The sequence below is a fragment of the Dermacentor albipictus genome, chromosome 6 (genome assembly GCF_038994185.2).
Source record: "Dermacentor albipictus isolate Rhodes 1998 colony chromosome 6, USDA_Dalb.pri_finalv2, whole genome shotgun sequence".
Taxonomy (NCBI): domain Eukaryota; kingdom Metazoa; phylum Arthropoda; class Arachnida; order Ixodida; family Ixodidae; genus Dermacentor; species Dermacentor albipictus.
The window spans coordinates 52,736,094-52,749,860 of NC_091826.1; the positions used below are offsets into that span (position 1 = coordinate 52,736,094).

General features: G+C 45.5%; 1 long non-coding RNA gene across 1 annotated transcript in view; it reads left to right on the top strand.

Annotated features, from left to right (window-relative positions):
* The first annotated feature begins 2,896 nt into the window (after positions 1 to 2,896).
* Positions 2,897 to 13,767, top strand: part of LOC135911388 (uncharacterized) — a 97,421-nt gene continuing 86,550 nt past the window's right edge. The window contains exon 1 of the long non-coding RNA XR_010567301.1: positions 2,897 to 3,497. This is a non-coding gene — a long non-coding RNA (uncharacterized lncRNA). The remainder of the gene's footprint in view (positions 3,498 to 13,767) is intronic.

Genomic DNA, 13,767 nt, shown 5'->3' on the forward strand with positions numbered 1-13,767 from the left:
CGCGGTATGGAGGTGCGGTCGATCGACGACCGGCAAGAAGCGAACGTATAGGTTGGGTGGAACGGTTTCCGACGAGGACCTTTCGTTTCCGTCTCGTTGAGGTTTTTCCCGATGAGAACGACGCATTCTGGGTTATATACAGCACGATGACTTGTGATTGAAGGTGAACGCGTATAGTGGCGTCCTTGGAGTTTGCCCCTTCTTGGCTGACCCCGTTGTGCGTTGAATAGCGCCGATCGCAACGAGGATAAAAGGAAGGCACACTCTTGGCTGGCGTCCCATAATTTTGTTTCTGAACGTGCATGCCATTTATAAACGGGCACTTAAGAAACCACTAGATCAAAAAGAAAAAAAAAAAGACCAATGTCTTACATGTGGCTCCAGAAACATACATATACGCACTCGACAAATTAAGATTATTGAGGGTGCAAATCAGTTTGTCGCCATGCGAGCACCCTTAACGTTAAATATGCTAAATTCGACAACCCCTGACAAGAAAGACGTACACCGACCAAATGGAACTTCTAAAGGCAAGACCTTTCGACTTCCATACGGAAGCATTGTTCACAAGAGCACAATATATATATATATATATATATATATATATATATATATATATATATATATATATATATATATATATATATATATATATATATATATATATATATATATATATATATATATATATATATATATATAAGTGCTTGTTTAAGTAGGTTTGAGCACGCGACACAAGCACCGTCCGTAAGACGGGAGGAGCGTTCCTTCATTTCGATTGCGCGTGTGTCCTGGGGCCCTTTAACGTAAAACTATTCCAATCTTTCTTGATTGCAAATCGGCCATTAGCCCGCCTTGGTAGGTCAGAATGGTTCGGGTTCAGCCCAAATGGGCGAGCGCCACACCCATGTTAGCAGAACCCGAGCCATTTAGGCCTATCACGGAGGACTAACGGCCGATTTGGAATTAAAAGAGACTGGAAGTTTTACGTTATAACACACACACACACATGCACGCACGCACGCACTCACGCACGCAAGCAAGCACACACACACACACACACACACACACACACACACACACACACACACACACACGCACCTACACACATACACACATACACATACGCGCGCACACACATATGCGCGCACACACGCACACGCACGCACGCACGCACGCACGCACGCACATGCACGCACGCACGCACACACGCGCACACACAGTCGGGTAGAACGGCTTATCAACTAGAATTGAGCTACCTACCACAGGCTACCTTTAAAAATTTTTGAAAGTGTTCGCTGAAACACACTGTATATATATATATATATATATATATATATATATATATATATATATATATATAGTGAGGTTTTATGTGCCATACCCACGATCTCATTATGCGGCACGCTGTAGTGAGAGGCTACAAAATAATTTGGAGCACCTCGATTTGGTGGCCTGCTCGCTTGGCTGCGAGGAGTTGACAATTCGAAGGACCATTCGGCCGCGTTCAATTGGTCATTAATGCTTTCACGTTCACAGCTTATCAGATTCTTTTTGGTGTTCTCGGTTTCTTAGATTAGCACCTTTTTAATTCGGCCGAACTAGGAGCTAAATGAATGAAAGAAAGAAACATCATGTCCAGCGATCGTGGTACTTTCCATTCATTCATTCACAAAACTTTATTAGTGTCCTGAAGCCCGGTCTTTTCAGACCGAGGCGGGCCGCGTCCACGTCGGCACCGCCAGGCCGAGCCTTATGGCGTCATCGTGGACCCTCTGCACAGCCCGTAGCTGATCTTGATATGAAGAGCTTGTTATCAACTTGTGCCAGTAAAGCCATTTTCTTCGGGGTCGGCGAGAGTCGCGGGACAGCCCGCCAGCATGTGTCTGATGTCAATGATGCCATCGCACACGTTACATTCTTTCCATGGTATATGATCTTTTAAAGGGAGTAACATTGTTTGGCCCTTCCACCTGTTTTCGCAGTTGGCCGATGGCCGGTAGTCGCTATCGTCGGGAAAAGCGTTCGTTCGTTCACTCGCGCTATTCGCTTGCGTTGACAACCATCTTCGATTGTTTGTGGACAATTTCTTTAAATATTACCGTGTGAACGAAACCCAAGGACAAACAATTTATCAACAAATAGGTTGTGCAAGAAATTGCGCAGGCGGATTCTGACCCATAAACTCCCCGTGAAAGACAAGCACCAATCCACTTCGCCATACGGCAGCCAAGTTACAGCTTATCAAACATTGTTATCTGTATGCATGTGTATAGAAACTCGTGGCGCTCCATTTCGCAAGAAAGTTTCCATCGAAACCCGTCATCCGTCGCAGAGAATACATTTGTCATGCTTGGAGTCTGTTTGACATCCTGATAGCTTCAAGAACGAATTTCAACCGCAGAGAGCACGCTAGTGGATACAAGAACACATTGCGTATAGCGTGCAAATAAACGCTCTGCATACAGTGTGCTTCAAGGGTGTTGATGGCGATTAAAGAGTGTTAGTGCGGTAATATTTTTACACAAACCCCTATTATTTCGGGTGTTAGGATGGATATGAGTGCTAAATGTGTGCAATATTCATCTAAATTAAAAAAAAACACCGCCCAAGCACTCCGTACAGATAGTGAACGAGCGAATATGAAACTTGCGGCACCGGTGTTTATCACAACGTTAATCGCAACGGTTCATTAAACGACAGCTTGGTAGGCTGCCGGATCATCGGTACGTAGTTGCTGCTTGCGCTTGGCTGCACGAGCTTGTTCTTGTGCCCGGGCATACGGCATACGGTGCATACGGCTCTTGCTCGACTCGCGCTTTCGGCAAAAAAGCTGTTCTGGCGTCTGAAAAAAGGAGTTTCATTGCAAGTGCATCAGCGTACACCCTGACGAATAAAACTTTTTTTGTGGAAACGGGAGTGACCCCTTTTGAGTGCGCCCTTCTTTATTCGGCGGTCATCCAAGCAACGTGAATATGACAGGGCTGCAGGCCCAGCAAACCTAACAGCGAAGAATTTCAGCGAGTCAGCACCGAACGGTGGCATTCTTTCGTCGGAAATTGTGCGCATCTTCCTGAGTTCGAAAGCAACCGGATTTGCTCACGACGGAAGTAAAACGTGTGAAAACAGAAAAATAGCTTCTTACTCTTGGAACTATCGCGACTATACACAATAATGCGGCAAGCGCATCGTCCTTGTCGAATGTGACACGCCCACTTTTCTCGCCTTTTCCTGCGGCAAGTGCGACCGTGCCACCTGCTACGACGAACGCGGCGCACCAACAACATCTGACTACTTCAGGTTCTAACGCTTCGCTATGCCTTGGTTCGTGGAAGACTCCAGCTGAAGTCGCAGACGCCAAGAGCAGCTGTGCTTTTCACAACGGGAACTTTGATGCTGGCGCTGTTATCGGGACGTCGTTGGAAATTGACGGATATGAGTTTGCAGCGTGGAAATCCGGATGCCAAAAACATGCTTCAAAGGGACTTCAAAAGAAGGTAAGGTAAACAGTTTGCCTCGTAACGCCAAAGTCGTGTTCAGTTCTCGACATAACCCAAACACTACTCTCCAGGACGTTCTCTAAACAGTCAAGCCATTTACTGAGGGTAAAACGGTGTACTATGTTAACTTCGGACGAAGTTAACATAGTACGCCTCTTCCCATATGAGTGGGGACGAGGAAGTATTGTAGAGGAACTGAAGTGTCCTGAGCTTGGGCCAGCGGTATTCATATTTCAATGAATTTCCGGCAGACTCAAAAGGCTTCGCATTTCTGAACTCTATCTCGGTTCTGAAGGTGACAGACAGTAAAATTAAAGTAGACCACCGCAATGTTCGCCGACTGCCAGAGAAGGCTGATGAATTTTTGTGCAGCCTAATAGGAACATGTTTTGACATAGTTTGCCTTAGAGAAACGTGGCTGTGCCGTGATTGGTTGAAAAAGGTTATTTCGCTAAAGATTACGTAGTTTTCCGCCGAACCCGATGCCGTACTGAAAAAGGTGAAAGCATGCCGAAGGCCCCATGCTACATCTTGGGAAGAATGCATTCGGGGGGTATTCCATCACGTCATCATTGTAGCTATCTCATCGGAAATTACTGCTCACCACAGAAATTGGACTGCTCTTTGTTTGTAAGGCACTTTGACAGGCTTTCATGGGGTGTTGACGTTAGCAAGCAAAGCCTAGATACGGGGTGGTCTTCATCGTCCCTACATTAATTGAGTGGATCAAAGCACGGACAGATGTGAATCAGTCACCGCAAGTAAGGCTTCTTGGATTCTCCCTTATTTAAGTGTTTGTGAGCTCGCGCATCATAACATGTCAGAAATTCTACCAGAAACAAGCTCGTACCTACTTCTATCAAGTTTTTGAAAAGACATTGTAGTTATAGCTGCGGACACTTTGGTAAGGTTCGTTCATTTCAGCCAGATTTCGTGGCTGAATATCAGTTTGCTTTTGGAACAAGTGGGGGGGGGGTGTATTCCTATGCGAGAATGCCCGTGTCCCGTGCATTGGGGGCACGTTAAAGATCCACAGGTGGTCAAAATTCATTCCGGAGCCCACCCCTACAGCCTGCCTCATAATCAAATCGTGGTTTTGGGACGCAAAACCACAGCATTCATTCATTCATTCCGTCTGGATCTCTATCTGCGTTTAAAGGACTTGTAGTTGACATGTGATTGTACCAATTTTTACTGATCACCATGTCTGTGGCCCTAGTGGTGTTTGGGCATATATTAGAAACATGTATGTGCAAACATGTATGTGAAGCTTCGGCCAAGCATTTTTAGCAATCCAGTGTGATTAACCAGTTTCTTTTGTTATATAGATTATTTTTGCTCATTATTCGCAGATATAGAGAATGTTTTATTAAAAAATGTTATAGAAATAAACTTCTTCCCAGGATTGTTCAAGCCCTTCATTCTGATCGCATATTATTTCCGTTAGTTCCTTGAAGTTCTTGGCTACAAGATTACTTTTGTTAAAAATCAAAAGCTAAAATTTTTTAGTTTTAGAAGCTATATTTTTCTAACCGAACAAACGGTGGAATCCACTTCATATTAGGTTAGCAAATGGAAGGCTGTCCTCACAAATTCATGCGTTTGCAAGATGTTTTGATCCAAAGAAGTCAAAATATTTTACAGTTACGTCACATATTCATGACTTCTAGCGCGGGCAGCTATGTTCGTTTACGCTACTTGACAAGCAAGAAAAAGATTATGTAATTATATTTTATGTATTTCTTTGTCTAGTCCGATTACAAGTGTAATTGTCTTGAATACTCGTTTGTGTGTGCGTGTTTGCGAAATATACGGTTTCTCAAGTATTGGTACTGCGTTCACCAGGCCTGGTGCTCTACCGTGAGAAGGCATGTGCTCTACCATACGAGATTTATCGTAATGCTTCTTTTGAGGGCTCACGATCGCTTTCGCAGCAAATAGGCAGATGGATTTTCGACCGAATTCGAAATTGACAAGAGGTCCTTTTTGTTAAGAAGTAGATGCTAGATATATTACAGAAAACGCGCTGCAGAGATAAGAGGCCACAGCGGATGCCACTTGAGCGCGAAAATTCGACGTGACACTGTAGCGTTCTTAAGACTTCTAAAAATAGGTTTTCAATTAGTGCAGGCATACAAGCGCAAGTAGTCTACAATCACAGAGCAACTGCTCGTTTACTGAAATTAGGCACAAAAAAAAAGAACAGAACGCAAAGTATCAGTTCAAGCATTCCTGGGAATGGAAATGGTCCAACTCTCACAATACCGAGCAGTTATAAAACAAGCGGATATGTGGGTAATCCCCTACTCTCCGGCATGAAGTGGGGAATGGAACGGAGTGTTTACCCCGAAACTTTGGTTGAGCCTCACGATGGCGGCCTTTGTTCCCCATGCCCATTTTCTCGGAAATGTTTGAGCATGTGTACTCAACACAGTCGCGGCATGCGCTATACCCCCGATTTCGTTCCATAAACTAGTTCGTTTTTTTTCGTTAAGTGAACGCACACGCTCAACTTCTCTTGCGTGGTTAAAATGTGAAAATGATCGATAAGTCATGCTAGGTCTACGCCACCACTCCCATTGTCCGTTAAGCGAGGGCGCCATCAGTGCTTTTTTATTTCTTATTTGCTCTGTTCTCGTAGAACCGTTCGCAGAATCACCGAGGAACGATCATTGCCCCGAGGGGACATCCCCAAACAATTCCGCTGTCGACGATCCAAACCGCCATCCCCGAGGAGGCCGCTCGCCCTCTGCGCAGACTTGCGTCTAATAAAGGCAGGAATTTCTGGTGACCAGGATCCGGCAATGTCTTCTGTGTAGTACTATTTGGTACCCCGTGTGGCGCTATGGTCAGTGGTCAGTAAACTACGCAGCTTCAGCTTGGCTTCTCTTCACTTAAGCATGGCCCCTTTCCATTTTATTTTGCTCAAATTCTTGGCGCTGATGCATATTACCACGGCATGTGAAGCCTTCGCGTTCGCGCGTTCCCTATACACACCGGACAAAAGAGTCGGACAACGACTTGGCGCTAGATATGAGGGACACGAGCGGAGCACTTTCCAAGATTATTTGAGGTGGTTCACCAGAAGGCCTCTGACTTCACGAAGTGTTTGAAAATCAACACAGCGCGATAAACTACAGTGAAGGTTTCAAAAGAAGTCGTCTTATTATTAGTCCGCTATATTGAAAGCCAACTGCAACAAATTATTTAACCGCGTAAGAAGGCTAGTTTCAGATAGCTTGTTACAGCCTTGACAACTGAAGTATACGGCATGCTTATAGTTTAAAACTGAATAGTGATCAGAAAAGATAAATAAAGTCACTGGCCTACGCGGCACAAGCAGCACAGTCAAAACGTAAGCGCGGAGGAGGGCTCCACAGGCGCTGCATTTTCGGTAACGTGCACTATAGACTCTAAGCAGCGAAGTCTCTTCGCTTCGTTCGATCTGAACTGTCCGGCCGACGTGGCCGGCGAGCTGCGGCTTGTGCTGCGGCTTTTCCTGTGGCTTGTCCTGTGGCTTGTGCTGTGGCTTTTCTGCGGCTTGTCCCGCTCTCTGCACAGCAGTCTGAGGAGCGCGATATTGCCTGGTTGCAGCCGCGCGCATACCTCTGCGATTCGCTCCTTCAGCGGCGGTTCCTACCTTGCGAGGACGCAGCTTAACGCGTACCGAAGAGTGAGTACGGATATCCACACTGTGTGGCGCACGTGCCACATCCCTTCACCTGTGGCACGGCGCGTTGCCGTTGCTAATGACGACAATAATGATGGTTTGTTGGGACCGCCTTTGGAACGGTGTGGTGACAAATAGTCACCTAGCCTGCTTCAGTTATCCAGCTCCATCTACATGCAGCATGCAACTGCTGTATATGCAACTGCTACATATCGGGACACCTGGTGAAATATAACGGAACTGCCATGCCAAGTTTCTACGTATCGACGCTACGCGGTACGCATGACACATCGCATGTCATCGTGGAATGGCACAATACTATCGTAATGATGATAATGATTGTTTAATGGCTTTCCTTTGAAACGGTATGTGACAAATAGTTACCCAGCCTGCTTGAATTATTCAGGTAGGCCATGGATGCTTTTCATTACCTCAAGATACATATATCTCCATAGTCGTCCTTTTCTTTCTCAAGAGTTTTCTATCCACCTTATACTGCTACCTATGCACTTGCTACATGGCCTGCAGCTGGTGTAATAGAACGCAAATGCATGCAATGCAAAAGACGCACCTATAGACGCTGCGCGGCGCGCATCTCGCATCACGCAGCAAGTGGAATGATGCGATGCTAATGATGATGATAATTTATTGGCATACACTTTTAAGCGCGGCAGTGATATAGCCACCTACCAGCTTGATTTAATCAGGTACACAATCTGTTTTTTCTAGCATTCTCGTATACATCTCCTTAAAGTTCTATTTCTTCCTCAAACCTTCTTTAACTACATCGTACCTGTGCATCTGCTACATGGCGTTCTACTTGGTGCAACAGCATGCAACTGCAATGCAAATATACACGTATCGACGTTACACGGCACACATGTGCGTTTCTTCTACATGGTTTCTACGTACGTTTATTCTTGCACGGTTCTCAACACGACCTGCCCGGAAGGACATTTCATTAAAGAAATTGGCAGGGTTGTACCTCCCGTACTAAGCACGGAATGTCCTACAGACAGTAATTACAAGTGCCATGTTTGCCCAAGATATTTGCCCCAAGTAATATTACACGCAGAGATAGACCTAACTGATTTTGCCACCAATTGTACTTGAAAAAATAAAGGAGGCCTTCTGAGATTCTGAAGGAAATTTGGAATATATGCGACAGCATGGCAAAGTTCCTTTTGTTTCCGTGTCGTTTATAACTATCCCGTTGCCTGTGTATAATTTGCTAATGTAGACTTACAACTAGTAGCTATGCTTATGCCTCTCGTTTGCACTAGCTTACGTCTTAACTCTAGACAGCCTGAAAACCTTTCCACAAAAAATGAAATGCCTTGTTCACATATATTTCTGGCCGATGAGACTACATTCGTAGAGAAAGACCCTGAATGGCTAATTGATTTTAGGTTATTTATTTGGTAATTTAGTATTATTAATCAGTTTGACGAACTTTCCACAACTTGGGGTGGGAGGGAAGGGGAGGGGGGGAGCTTCCCTCCAAGGTATCAAAGCATGCTATGCATTGAGTTGGGAGATTTGATTTATTTATTTATTTACACAGTGTTGCCTAGGCTTAGAAATGCTCTGAGATGCTGGATTACCAAAATTAAGACTTCACAGCGACACATCAGGGAAAAAAAAGAACATCAGACTGCAAAAAATAAGCAACAAGACAGAAACGATTCACATTGTCTGGTCAAAGTTGAACGACATTAGGCTACCAACACGCGCTTATATAAATGTTGTTTGCAGACTACATTTTACAATAGTCGTAAGGAAATGCGACGCTGCTAATTCCAAAATCGCGAAATCAAATCACAGCAGCGCGGGCTTCATTTCGCTGTGGACGAAATTCGAAAAACACCCGTGCACCATGCACTGGGTGCAGGTATTTAACAAGATACTCTAGGTTGTGCAAATTAATCCCGAGTACCCCACCACTGCGTGCCTCATAATCATATCGTGCTTATGTCATGTAAAAGCCCAGAATGAAAAAAAAATTATGAGAACGCCCGATTTATATCTGATTGAATTATTCTTTATTTGAAGGATTGAATGACGAGCTTTATGACTTGTCTTCCCGCTGAAAAGTATCGTGTGACAATTGCAGGCACATTAATGGAATATTGGAGGAGGCAAAAAGGGGGAGGGGGGTGACTCGGAAGTAATTCTGTCTTCGTCTACTGCCTAAACGTGCACCTGTACATGTAGACATAAGAGCGCTTTCGCATTCTACCCGTATCGGAAATGAACCGGCGATCGGCCTGCATCCGCCACGGGGACTCAGCGACCGTGGCGCTGCGTTGTTGAGCGCCAGGTCGCGGCTTCAGTAACCGACACTGGCGACCGCGTTTCGATGGTGGCGACCGTGCAAGAACGTTCACGTACCGCAGATTAAGCGTGCGTTATAAAGAGCCCCAGGTGGTCAAAATTATTCCTGAGCCTTTCGCTGTACAGCGTTCCTAATTATGACCCACAGTGCAGGGTAGCAAACGCTGTTTATTCCTTTTAATCTTCCCGCCTCTCTCTCTCTCTCTCTCTGTTTGGACGTTCAGCTCCACAATTTCTTTCTTTCTTTAACTGCACAGCCAATCGAGCCAATGACATCGTGCTTGGCAACAAAAACGCCACAGCCACACAACGACCATGACGGGTACGACGGGATACTGAGAGCGACGTCACAAGCGCCGATGCTGTGCTTTCGTCACGTGGGTCTCTGTGTCATCGGACATTGCCGATGTTTCTCTGAGACATACGCAATACCCGCCAGTCTGGTTCCGTCACGAGCGCTCGAAGGGGGAGAGGGCCCGGGGGTCGTATCGCGGCTGTGGGAGTCAGTCAGATCGCAAGCAACGCGGCCGTGGTATTTCACGCTCTCTAATTCCGCCCGGCCAGGCTTACATGGCTTGGTGAAAACACACAAAGCGGAAGCAATCATCGTAGTCCAACGTGAGAACTTGACAGCTATGCGGAAAAAGGATAATACGAGTGAGCATCTTATATATGGAGCCAGCGTGTTCGCGTCGGAAACAGAATTCGTCGCCAGTGTGCAAGCAGCAGGCGTTGCGCGACTGCGTTTCTGCGTGACTGCGTTGTTAATTTTTTTCCACTCAAAATTTGATTGTAAATTTCACAGATAGTGTGCAAGGCCTTGTACATTGCCTTGTAGCTGCGCTGTCGTGGTACCGGAAGTTGCAGAGCAGAGTGTCCTCTTTGCCCGAAACACTCACGTAAAGTCGGTCATCCTGCAGAATATCTAATGCCATGAACTCGAGCCTTCGTCCTGCGTATATGATAGCACTATGGCCAACGATGTTCAAGTTTTTTAAAGAACAGATGCTACATGAGGCATACATAGCGGCACTTTTAGCTGTCATCTAGCATTCTTCGGTATAAGTGAACCGGCATATCGTTCGTCCTCTGTTCCCCTGTTCTTGCTGCATGTTTTGAGTTTGTACACAGTTGGCTCTACGAGTTTATTTTTCCGCGCCTTCACAGATCACATTTCAGTTTATAGAGTGCTTTCTCGTGTTTTACTAGTTTTTTTCCGGTGTTCCAAACAGCTGAACCCAGTCAGCTTCATTGTTCATAGTTTTGTGTGACATATTTCGGAGAACGTGGACCGTCTAGACGCGCAGCAGGCCTTTATTCGATTAACATATCTTACAGCTTCTTAAGGGAACTTCTTTAAACAAGAACGCCATGAGAATTTACCACCTCTAAATTGAGACGATCAAGTCCCACTGTTAAGGAGCGACCATGCGGTGATGTGTCGAACCTTTGCATCGTGACCTCTACCGGGCCAAGGCGGCCCACCGACATTTTCGGCGTCATAGCGGGACCTGCTCCAGGATTATCGTCATACAGCTGTTCGCCAGCAGCGACCAGGCTTCTCATATCACCGTACCAAGCCTCGTGTTTACTCAATTCTGTGACTGCGTAGAATTTATATCCTCCTCAATGCGTCTGATGTTGCGGAGCGAATGGCACGTTGTTTGGCTACGAACGACTTCGCTTTCACCTGCGCTGTGGTTCTTACTTGGCTGCGATTATTATTTTTTGAAGAAATTCATCGCATATGGGTGGGCTGAAATCTTTTCGGCATGTACGCCAGTGACGGAAAGTGTGTGGGCCGGGAGTTCTGCGAGAGAACTGAGTTTCCTCCATTCCTTGACATGCACCCGGAAACTGAAAGGCTGCACTTCAGACTTGCCATTGGAAAGATTGCACTGCATTCCTCAGTTGTAGGTTATCTGTCCGAAAACAGACTAGGCTGATGCTTATTTTGAGAAATATAAGTGCACCTCTATTCAGAAGCCCTTCTCCTGTCCCGGGAAATCAAGCGGAACTACCTATGGTTAACCTCCCTGCCTTTCTATGCATCCTTTTTTTTTTCAAACCGTCTCTGTTCGATGCAAAGAGGCACACTGGAGCCTCGCTATGTTCGTTGCGAAGAGGCGCATTCAATTAACTTCGGCCCTCTCGCTAGAAACACGGGGGAAATGTCTAAATCCTCTCATTAGTCGGCAGTCAAAGCGATTCGGAGATAATTTGCAGAGAGCACAGTAGATGGAGTGGCATAGGCCCTATACTCTGTAGATGCATCGACCGAAGTGAAACCCTGTCGTAAATTATATAGAGCCGAGCCGAACCGCTTAGCTCTGAACTCTTTGATTAATTTATTATCGTCTGGCTCAATTGATCAGCTTTACTGCATGAACTGTAGCGTTATTTATAAATAAGAATGCAACATAGTATAAAGGGAATATTCTTGACAATGTAAATGGCAAGCGAAAGAGGGTGTAGGTCCGAATGGTTATTACGTGACGATGCTTGTTGGAGTCGTCGAGCGACAGCCAGAAACACAGTGGCAGTAGCCGTGGCACAGCTGTTGTTCTTGTTGCTGTTGTTGTTGCCTATAAACATGGTTCACACCCACGAGCGGTATTGGCCACACTGGATTGATTGCAAATATACCAAACAAAACACCAAAAGGGTAAAGGCGAACGTCGAAAATGAAGCATTCGGTAACTAAATGATAACACAACATTTAGAGAACCAATACATAAACTTAAGAAAAAAAACAAAAATGAATAAAGTGTCCCAGGGTTGGTACCCCAGCAGCGTAAGCTTGCGGACGCTTCAATGAGCTTTCGTGTAAAACAAGAAAATGAAGTCTTCTCCAACATATCTCTGCTAAATCACCGAAATGAAATGTTAATGTGAAATTTTACAACTATAAAACTAAAAGTTGCTTCCTGTTTAATAATGTCAGCTAGATAGTAATATTATAGAATATAATTTCGCGCGAGCAGCCATAACCTACGTTTTGAACGATTCTTTTCGTTTATTGTTTTTTTTTTTTATCCTGACCGTCATTTGTTGTGGCACGCAGCCGTGCCCACGCTATCAGACGGATCGGCTACTTCACGGCAAAGTTCCCGGAGAGTTAGTTCAATCGCAGGGCCACGCTGTTTGCTCTATGTAGCTATAAAGTCCGACCTGCTCCTGCCGGCACTTGTAATGTTCTGACGTAAGAATTGTTAAATTTATTGCGATATCATTTATGTGGTCGCTTGATACGAATTGTCGGCGCCGCCGTGAGCTTTGGTTAAAAGTCCCTCTGCGATAATCTTAATCTTTCCGCGCCGTTTGCTGTGCGGGCAAGGGAAAGCCTGCGAGGGCGCGCCGAGGAAGATGATGCAAGGTCAATTCACATGGTTGGGAATGCGAGGCTTAAATTCGGTATCAAGCCAATGAGCAGCGACATCAGATATGGTCGCGCGATTGAAGCGCTACTACATCTCGCGGCGCAAATCACTTGTTTATGAAAATTATGCATCCAATGCTTCACATGTCTAAACAGCAATCATCGACCCGTGGTTTGTGCCTAATTGACAGGCACCGAAGGAAAAAATGTTTGGTGTTGTCGGAGGTAAAGCCAGATTACCAATTCGAAATATGAGGAGCATTCAGCGGAGGGAGGAGAAGCGGAGGCAAGGAAGAAAAGAATGGCCAATAGTTTTTGGTTCATTAAAAATCACGAGTCTCTCCACTCTGTGGAGGTGGATGAGCAGTGAAGCTGTGCAGCACACGACAAAGAGGTGACACAGAATTTCGAACAAAGATGCGGACACATTTATGGCTTTGATCGGTGGTCATAGCAACAGAAGGTACACATACGCACATTTAATTTATACACACGCGTTAATTCGTGGTATGCATTCGCTACAGACTTTCGTTATGTACATTCGTGCTTTCATTGCGCGATATATTGTGGAAAAGAATTTCAGACCAAAATAACCGCACTGACTGGCAGTGAGCCAGTGGCTTCAGCGCCTTCGCAGAGGGAGGGGCAGTATGGGAACGTTGGCACGATGAGCGGCAGCGAAAGTCAGCTGTGGAAGAGGAGGACAAGGAACGCGCGAGCAGTGGTGCGAGCCATTGCTGATGATGATAGTTTTTTGCTCGCTCACATGAAAATTTTACGGAACCGTAGCCATGAGCAGCGTCGCTGTAAAAAAGAGCACAGATTAGTTGTAGATAACGACATCAATGGAGCTAAAACTTTAGGCGGGGAACAGAAACTTGCTA